Genomic DNA, 10,068 nt, shown 5'->3' on the forward strand with positions numbered 1-10,068 from the left:
AAACGCTTGCTGATCCATCATAGTTTCTTCCAAGTTTCTTTCTTCATAAAGGTCGTACTTGATCCTTATTAGTCCCGGGGTGTGTGAGTTGCAGGCCCACTTTAACTCATACTTGGAATTACTCCGCCTTTAAATCCTATAGTGTTTCATTCCATCATATTCTTGGGGTAACCATCAAATAAAAATAATCCTCAGACTTATTTTTGGTACACACTCCACTCTGTGGGATTTTTTTTCCATGGGTGTGTTTTCCATTAAAAGGTATTGGTTCATCCAAAAAATCATATTCATTTCATAATAAATCCTTTATTACATCCTTAATTTCTTCTCAAAACTCCAAATTCAAAAGTACTTTATTACAAATGCTGCCATCCACATTGTTCGGTATGGTCAAGCATTTCAGCCGACTTTATTCATTTGTATCCCTTGGAGATACTTTAGTTCCACTCGAACTTTCCAATGTGCTCCTTGAAATCATCCATCTTTTGCTTTATCATGGTGGCCATGAGCTTCATCTCCATCATCTCCGCATGCACTTCACTCAGGTATTCCTGGGCATGACGGAGTCTTGCTTCAAGTATTTCTCCAATCTGACGTATGGCTTCCATGGCAGCTTCACAAACAGCATCAAAGAAAGTTGCTCGTGGTACACGTGAAATGAAAAAGTATTGCCCCATAGTCTTTGGACAAACTCCTGTCACATGGTGGAGGTGTACTTCCACATACCAAAGTTCCACTCCATTTTCCATGTACGGGTAGCCTTTGTAGACTGCATCTCCTTCAAGATGAATGTGCTTCATCATGTCCTTCAGGATTTTCGATTAATCATGATCATTTGTCAGGGTCATGATCGTTTCTGGGCCCTTGAGGAATGACTCGTAGAGGGTTGTCATCTGCAGGTGTCAGAAAATAGGTACTTAGAGGAATGTATGTGTTTCCTTGGTAAGCATGGTACATTCCTACTGAGTGGATCATGTGGGTTTACTGATTACTACCACACTTAAAATGATTATACTCATGCCTGCATAGACCATATTTTCTCATATCCTCATAAATGTTCAGAGATCTTTGCTCGTAGAGAAAACAACGCATACAGTTTCAACATAGGAGATCATGACACAACAATTTTATTGATTCATGAATTATTACAATCTCAGAGGCTTTTGTTACAAAAATTCAACTCCATAATCTCATGAAAAACAAGAGTGCTTCACGTTACACTTATTGCCACTCTCAAAACTTAACTACTGCATTTTAGCTTTCTTCCCATGTGGACAATCACTAGCATAATGTCCTGCTTCCTTGCAACGAAAGCAAATGAGTTCGGACAAGTCTTGAGGCTTCTTAGTGTTTGCTTTTGCTCCTTGGGTTTCCTGCTTCCTTCATAGGCACATATTGATGTAGTGGCTCAACTCCTTACACTTGAAACATCTGATATGACTCAGGTCCTTATGTGCAGGGATTTGACTCTGGTTGGTGTATTTTCTCTTCTCTCCGGACTCCTTCATTTTGGCCAGTTCTTCTATTTCAAGTGGATCAAACTCTACTTTTTCTGTCGGGAAGTTTCCCAGATACTCTTGGCTTTTCTTCATGCAATGCTGTGGAAAATGTCCTTCCTCTCCACATGAGTAACACGCATTGGAGAAAAATATGGTTAGGCTCTGTCCATCAGGATCTCCAATATTTTCCTTTATCACATGTTCTTCTAACATCTTCTTCGTGAGTGTTTCCTCCATTGCTTCTTTCTGCTGCTTGACAACTTGTTGCACCTTGGGGTAAATGTAACACTGGGCTGGGTAGTGGGTGGTTCCTTCACACAAGAAACAAGTCACCTGACTAGTTGGGCATTCCTCCGCTGGGTGATTCTCTTCACAATGAGTGCATCCATCCTTGTGTTCCTCCTGGGTGTGTCCTATTTCTCCACAGATCTTGCATGCACAAGTCTTCTTGTTTGGATTATCATAGCACTTCTGAATAAGATGAGATCTTAACAGAGTCTTCTTGAATTCACCCCAGGTTTCTGCTCCACTAAATCCTTGTATGGCATGGTGCATTTTCCACCAAATAGAAGCACCTTGGGTAAAGTACTGAAGAGCGTGTGCCACTTCATATTTTCTTGAAATCAAATTGTTCTTGAAGTGGTTCTCCATGTTTTGAATCCATATTTCATCCTCCAGCTGGGTCATTGGTCCAGAGATTTACAAGTCCAGCTTCATATTCCATCTGGTAGGGTTGAGGTTTTGGGGATGAGATGGGTAAGAGAGAGAGGGAGATACACACAATACACACAATATTTTTGAGAATAGGTTTTATTTGTGCCTGTCGGAAAACACACACCAATGACGGCTCACAAATCATCGTATCTAACGTGGGTATATAACAGGGGTTTGGACTTCTAATGGTCATATAAATATTCGAACGCTTCAGGGTCTTTGAGTTCTTCGAGTCTTGAGAGTCTACAATTGGTGCAACTTCAATTCTTCAAACGCATGATGAAATCCTCTTTACTTTGAAGTGGGACTCACTTGGTCTTTCATGTCGTCAAAGGGGTAAGGGTATTGTCTAACTATTTGAGGTGAGAGAGAACATTTGATGAAATCAGAAAGAATGAGAAGTAAAGGATGTTCTTGGAAATAAAATTTCAGAGAGATCTTTTCCTAAGGGATTTCCAGTTTCTAGGGTCACGTCCTACAGTCAACATGTGCTCTGATACCATATATGTAGCGACCCGACTCAAAACGAGTCAAGCCTCTGTGTATCTGCGCCATCCCTGGATCAATATGCTGGCACACACAGTACATCAATGTATATATCAAAGTGCAATCACATGTAAATAGCGTAAAACTGACATATATCTTAAAAATCTCAGCGGAGTGGAGTCCCAATAAACACCAGCGGCAGGTTGAGTGCAGACCGTAGCCCTGAATCGTACTCTTACTCGTTGAAGAAAGTATCTGCAACATAAGACGTTGCAGCCGTGTAGGTCAGCATATTGAATATGCCGGCAAGTCACAAAAGAGAGGGGTAAAAATATCATCTATACTATATGCATATATGGCATGTGAGTTGTAAGTTTTTAGCGAAAAGCAAGTTTTCTCCTACATCAAGAGAGGGTTAAAAGAAAAATTTTACTACGTTGTTGGTTGTTAACGAGATGGTTCCGCCAACCAATTCTCGTACCCGAGTTGTCAATAATTCCCACATCATTATTAAATTGTGTTGAGACTTCTGGAAAATTTCAATGCCTTCGGCTCAAGTTGTCCATGACCGTGGACACGGCTAATCGATTAGGTTTGGGTACTCTAGAGAGTTTTGCACATGTTCCCCATAATATTTGATCGCCTCCGGGTATGTCCTCGCACTTCAGGGTGTTTGAAGACCGGATGATCAAAACATGGTCTTTCAACGGGTCCCTCTGATCCCCTGTCGGTGCCCATCCAATCCTACCGTTCTTCTACATCTGCTAGCACCGCCTGTCCAAAGTCGCGGCATTGTCCAACCAAGCCAGAGCCCATAATGACTTGTGGCTGTGCAGGTAAACCTTGGGTCTTGAAGCCTCCGTTCATCTCTTCAAGCCTGGGTGAAGCTTTCCGAAAGATGTCATGGCACTTCCCCATGCATCCTGAGTCGTCCACTGGTTTCTCCAGGGAGACCATCTAAACCGTCCTTCACCCAGAGTTGCATTGCATCACGAGGTCTTGAAAAGTCTTGACTTAACCGGTCTTGGTTATTAAATTGTTCTCGCGTCACTCATGATAGACTCTCAACCAGAACCCCGTCTACTCAAGCATAGCAAAATAGAATTTGTCGTCTCGGGCCAAGTAACTAGGTTGTTGGGTGCCTACCACATGATACTATAACAAGTAACCAATATTTTCCAAGTACCTACTCAGCATGCAATTGGGTGTAGAAGGGTAGAAATACAATGCATAAAAACATAGGTAATACATGATCAAATGACTTGCCTGGTGAGGTTGAAGAAGAATTATCGTTCTCGGGGAATACGTGATAGGACTATTCGTCACTCTCCGATGAAATCTATATAATGAAACATAGTATTCACATAAGCACTCACACTAGCAATCGAATAACAAACAACAATAAAAGTTGATGCAATCAAAATAAAATCACTAACACACAAAAACTATAGCACAAAGTGGTGCAATTTTCTTTACATAACCAAAACCGAATCTGTTTTTGGTAAAACCCCAAGTAAAAATATTTAAACAAAATTGAAACTTATACTACTGAAAGATATGATCACTAGGAAGCATCAGCAAAAAGAATTAAATTAAAAGCTATTTTTAAACTCCTGGAATAAGCAAAACAAGATTTAAACTAAATCTGTTCTAATTCAAATTTTGAAATTTCAAACATAGGCAAATAATATGTTTTCGGAAAGTACAAGAAAATTGTGATCTACTGCAAAAAGAATCAACTTCATTGGACTTCCAGAATAAAATATATAAGGAAAACAAAAAATAGAACTAATTCTGTTACAGAATTGAAATAGAAAAGAAAATAGTGACGTGGCAAGATGTGATTGGCTGATAGGTGTGCACGTTTTTTGCTATCGAACGGACGAACGCAATATAACAGAAAACCTTTTGGTTTTAACTAACTAGCAAAGAACCGGTATGGTTTATTTTAACTAATTGAAGAGGTAAACTTGTTCTAATCTAAGCCGCATATACACGATCTAACGGTGGGAAATAAATCTAGGATAGACAGAGGGGAGGGTGATACGTCTCAAACGTATCTATAATTTTTGATGGTTTCATGCTGTTATCTTGTCATCTTTGGATGTTTTATGTACCTTTTTTATATTTTTTGGGACTAACTTATTAATTCAGTGCCAAGTGTCAGTTCCTGTTTTTTCTGTGTTTTTGGCTTTTTTCAGATCTGATTTTTGAACGGAGTCCAAACGGAATAAAATCCCCGAAATAAATTTTTCCCGAATGGAAGAAGATCAGGGGGCTTGAGGGCCAAGCCAGGAGAGCTACAGGGGGCCCACAAGCCCTGTAGCCGCCACGAGGGGGGCAGCGGCTAGCAGGCTTATGGCCTCCCTGGCGCCCCCCTGACCTAGCTCCTTCGCCTATATATTCCCAAAAATACAAAAAAAAATCAGGGAATCCACGAAAACACTTTTCCGCCGCCGCAAGCTTCCATTTCCGCGAGATCTCATCTGGAGACCCTTCCCGGTGCCCTGCCGGAGGGGACTTTGGAGTTGCAGGGCTTCTACATCAACATCATCGCCCCTCCAATGACTCGTGAGTAGTTCACTTCAGACCTACGGGTCCGTAGTTAGTAGCTAGATAATGGCTTCTTCTCTCTCTTGGATCTTCAATACAAAGTTTTCCATGATCTTCATGGAGATCTATCCGATGTAGTCCTCTTTGGCGGTGTGTTTGTCGAGATCCGATGAATTGTGGATTTGTTATCAGATTATCTATGATATATATTTGAGTCTTTGCTGATTTCTTATATGCATGATTTGATATCCTTGTAAGTCTCTCCGAGTCTTGGGTTTTGTTTGGTCACCTAGATCTATGATTCTTGCAATGGAAGAAGTGCTTGGTTTTGGGTTCTTACCGTGTGGTGACCTTTCCCAGTGACAGTAGGGGCAGCAAGGCACACATCATGTAGTTGCCATCAAGGGTAACAAGATGGGCTTTGTCGTAAATATGAGATTGTCCATCTACATCATGTCATCTTGCTTAAGGCGTCACTCTGTTCTTTTGGACTTAATACACTAGATGCATGGTGGATAGCGGTCGACATGTGGAGTAATAGCAGTAGATGCAGAAAGTATCGGTCTACTTGTTTTGGACGTGATGCCTATAGATATAATCATTGCCATAGATGATGTCACGACTTTGTGCGGTTCTATCAATTGCTCGACACTAATTTGTTCACCCACCGTCTACTTGCTTTCATGAGAGAAGCCACTAGTGAACACTACGGCCCCCGGGTCTATTCACACCTATCGTTTCCACTTTCGATTTTACTTTGCTTTGTTACTTCGTTGCTTTCAGTTCTCACTTGGCAAATAATCTATAAGGGATTGACAACCCCTTCATAGCGTTGGGAGCAAGATTTTTGTGTTTGTGCACGTACTTGTGATACTCCTTCACTGGATCGATACCTTGGTGTGCTACATCACCCTTTCCGCTTTGAGGGAACACCAACGCAAGGCTCCAAGGCCATGGGGAAATCCTTTGCATATTTGCCTAGGAAGTCCCTAAAGGCGTAGCCGTAGCAGAAGGATTCCTGGTGCCGTTGCTGAGGAGTATCAAGACAAGAATAGTTTCCCATCAGCACGTGTTTCTGGCGCCGTTGGAAGGTCTTTTGTTGCAGTAGCAGGGGGGAACAGAGCTTACCGTGGCTGGGAGTATCTCCGGCGAGGTGGCCGGCGAAGTGGGCAGCTCCCGCGTGGGGGAGGGGTCGTCGGCGGGGTTGGGTGGCGGAGGAGGGGGGAGCTGGCTCCTGGCAGGGCGGTGTGCTCCTGGCAAGGGGGCCCGATGGAGAGCTCCTGGCGGTGTCCCAGGCAGGAGGTGCCGGCGGGGAGGTGCGGCCTACAGGGGGGGTCGATGGGGTGGGGTGTGGCGGAGGAGGTGCGGCAGGGGCGTGGGGAACGGCGGCGGGGAGTCTCGGCGGGGTCCTGGTGGCGGTGGGGAGGTGCTGGGGCGACGGGGTGCTTGGTAGGAGGTGTTGCTCGTGCTCCTGGGAACAGAGCTCCGGCGAACCGGGTGCAGGGGCGAGGAGGTGGGGACAGGAGGTGGTTCTGACAGGAATGGAACGAGGAGGCCATGGGGATCCTTTATAGGGGGCGAGGAGGTGTTGGGAGGGAAAGAACTTCGTGAATTCTGGAATGGGAGGATTTTTGGTTCCCTGCCATCGAAGGTGTCTGAGCACGGGACGAGGAAGACGAGAGGAAGGAGAAGATCGTGTGTCGGGCCAGAATAGGAAGCAACTTAATGGGCGAGTGAATAGTTTCCAAAAACGATTTACTTCCTAATAATTAAAACAGGAAAGCATAATTATGAAAAGGAAATAAATTCCTTCCCAAAATTATAAGTATTATATACCACAATTATCAGAAAAATAAAATCTAAATGATGGACATTTTTCCACGCCCAAAATAAAAACTTAAAAAAATGTTTTTCAGAAAATTCCCGAAATTATTTTTTGCAAATATTTTCTAAATTAAATTTTTGTTTTCTTGGCTCAAAATAATTCAATAAATGCTCCTGGTTTTCGAGGGTCATGTTCCTCCTCTCTTTTCCGTTTGACAGAATATTATTTCCCGGCATTTCTTGAGTGGAGGGAAAATAGAATTGCAAATCAAAATCGAAAGAAATTCAAATGCCACCTTCCTTCGAATTCTTTATAGTTGAAGAAGTCATGTCATCTTCTCTCATTGATTTTAAATGGATGAATTTGAATTCACCTAATAAGGGGAAAGTCATTTTATTCCCTCTCATTCAAAAGTTTTTGAAAAGTTTCAAATTTCACTCAAGTTTCAATCACTCAAACAAACAACCAAACAATCTAATAATTTTATTAACATTCCTAAATTTTGGGATGTTACAGCTATGCTCCATCATCCTCACACAACTAATGTAAATCATGCACAACCCCGATATTGGCCAAGTAATTGTTTTCGCACTCTTAATTTCTCAAACTTTTTATAACTATCACGCAATACATGAGCGCGAGCCATGGATATAGCACTATAGGTGGAATAGAGTGTGGTGGTGGTTGTGAGACTAAAAGGAGGACATGGTCACATTGAGTCGGCGTATCAAAAGGCTATGGAGATGCCCATTAATAGATATCAATGTGAATGAGTAGAGATTTCCATAAAAAGGATGCACTAGAGCTATAAGTATGTGAAAGCTCAAAAGTAGAACTATTGGGTGTGCATCCAACTTGCTTGCTCACGAAGACCTAGGGAAATTTTGAGGAAGCCCACCATTGCAATATACAAGCCAAGTTATATAATGAAGATTCCCACTAGCATATGGTGGTGATGATACGAGAGGCTCTCAATCATGAAGAACATGGTGCTATTATGAAGCACAAGCGTGGAAAAAGATAGTAGCATTGTCCCTTCTCTCTTTTTCTCTTTTTTTATTTGGGCTCTTAGGCCTCTTTTTTTCTTTTTTCTTTTCTCTTTTTTATTTATTTTTGGGCTCTTTGGGCTCTTTTTTTTCCTCACATGGGACAATGCTCTAATAATGATGATCATCATACTTTTATTTACTCACAGCTCAAAGCTTAGAATGATGATGACTCTATAGGAAATGTGTGCGGCAGTGTACCGGGATGTGCAACGATCTAGCTTGGTGTATGACGTTGAAACATCTCGCTAGCTATCTTACGATCATGCAATGGCAATATGAGAGTGACGACGCAAGTCATTAGACGGAACGGTGGGAGTTGCATGGCAATGTATCTCGGAATGGCTATGAAAATGCCATAGTAGGTAGGTATGGTGGATGTTTTGAGGGAGGCATTTGGTGGGTTTGTGTACCGGCGAGAAATGCGCGGCACTAGAGAGGCTAACAATGGTGGAAGGTGAAAGTGCATCTCTACCATGGACTCACATTAGTCATGAAGAACTCACATACTTGTTGCGAAAGTTTTTATTAGTAATCGAAACAAAGTGCTAAACGCATACTCCTAGGGGAAGGGTTGGTAGGTGTTAACCATCGCGCGATCCCGACCTCAACACAAAGGATGACAATCAATAGATCAATTATGCTCCGACTTCCTAACATAGCGGTTTACCATACGTGCATGCTACGGGAATCACTAACTTCAACACAAGTATTTCTAGATTCACAACACCCTACTAACATAACTCTTAATATTACCGAATCCACGTCTCAAAGCTAATTGAGAGGAATCAAGACTTCTCTTTCTACTCAATGCACATGAAGATGGAGGTTTTTGTATCCTCTTTGGGTACCTATCACCTTTGGGACTACTTTCATAGCATAAGCAAACTACCAAGTCACGCACCGCCGTGCTCTAAAAGATATAAGTGAAGCACAAAGAGAAAAATTATCTAGCTCAAAAGATATAAGTGAAGCACTATGAGTATTCTAGCAAAATCACGATGAGTGCATGTCTCTCTCTCTCAAAAAGGTGTGCAGCAAGGATGATTGTGACACAACAAAAAGAAAAGACTCCTAAGATACAAGACGCTCCAAGCAAAACACATATCATGTGGTGAATAAAAGTATAGCTCCAGGTAATGTTACCGATGGATTGAAGACGAAAGAGGGGATGCCTTCCCAGGGTATCCCCAAGCTTAGGCTTTTTGGTGTCCTTGAATTTGGCTTGGGATGACTTGGGCATCCCCAAGCTTGAGATCTTTCCACTCCTTATCTCTTTGTCCATGAGAACATCACCCAAAACTTGAAAACTTCACAACACAAAACTTAATCAGAAACTCGTGATAACATTAGCACAAGAAAACAAACTACCACCTCTTTTGGTACTGTAGCAAACTTGAATTCTATCTATATTGGTGTTGGGATACTGTATTCTCACTTTTCCATGGCTAGTACCCCCGATACTAACCATAGTTTCATCAAAACAAGCAACCAACTCAACAAAAAACAGAATCTGTCAAAAACAGACCAGTCTGTAGCAATCTGTATACTTAGTATACTTCTTTTACCTCAAAAATTATGAAAAATTACGAATGACTGGGAAAAAGTCATATCAACCATCAGCAAAAAGAATCAACTCAAAATCTCTTTCTTAATAAAAATGAAAAATCATCTCGTGAGCTAAAAGTTTCTGTCTTTTTCCAGCAGGATCAAACAACCATCACCAAGACTAATCATAAAGGTTTTGCTTGGCTCAAACACAAAAAAGCACAATCACAACATAATTATGAAAGTGTGTACGCAACAAAACAGAAAGAAAATAAATAAATTCATTAGGTTTCCTCCCAACAAGCGCTATTGTTTAACGCCCTTAGCTAGGCATAAAAGCGATGGAATCACCTATCGTCGTCTTTGGTGCTCAAGGAATCACAAGGCAATGTTATTT

This window comes from Hordeum vulgare, chromosome 3H (assembly GCF_904849725.1).
Source record: "Hordeum vulgare subsp. vulgare chromosome 3H, MorexV3_pseudomolecules_assembly, whole genome shotgun sequence".
Taxonomy (NCBI): domain Eukaryota; kingdom Viridiplantae; phylum Streptophyta; class Magnoliopsida; order Poales; family Poaceae; genus Hordeum; species Hordeum vulgare.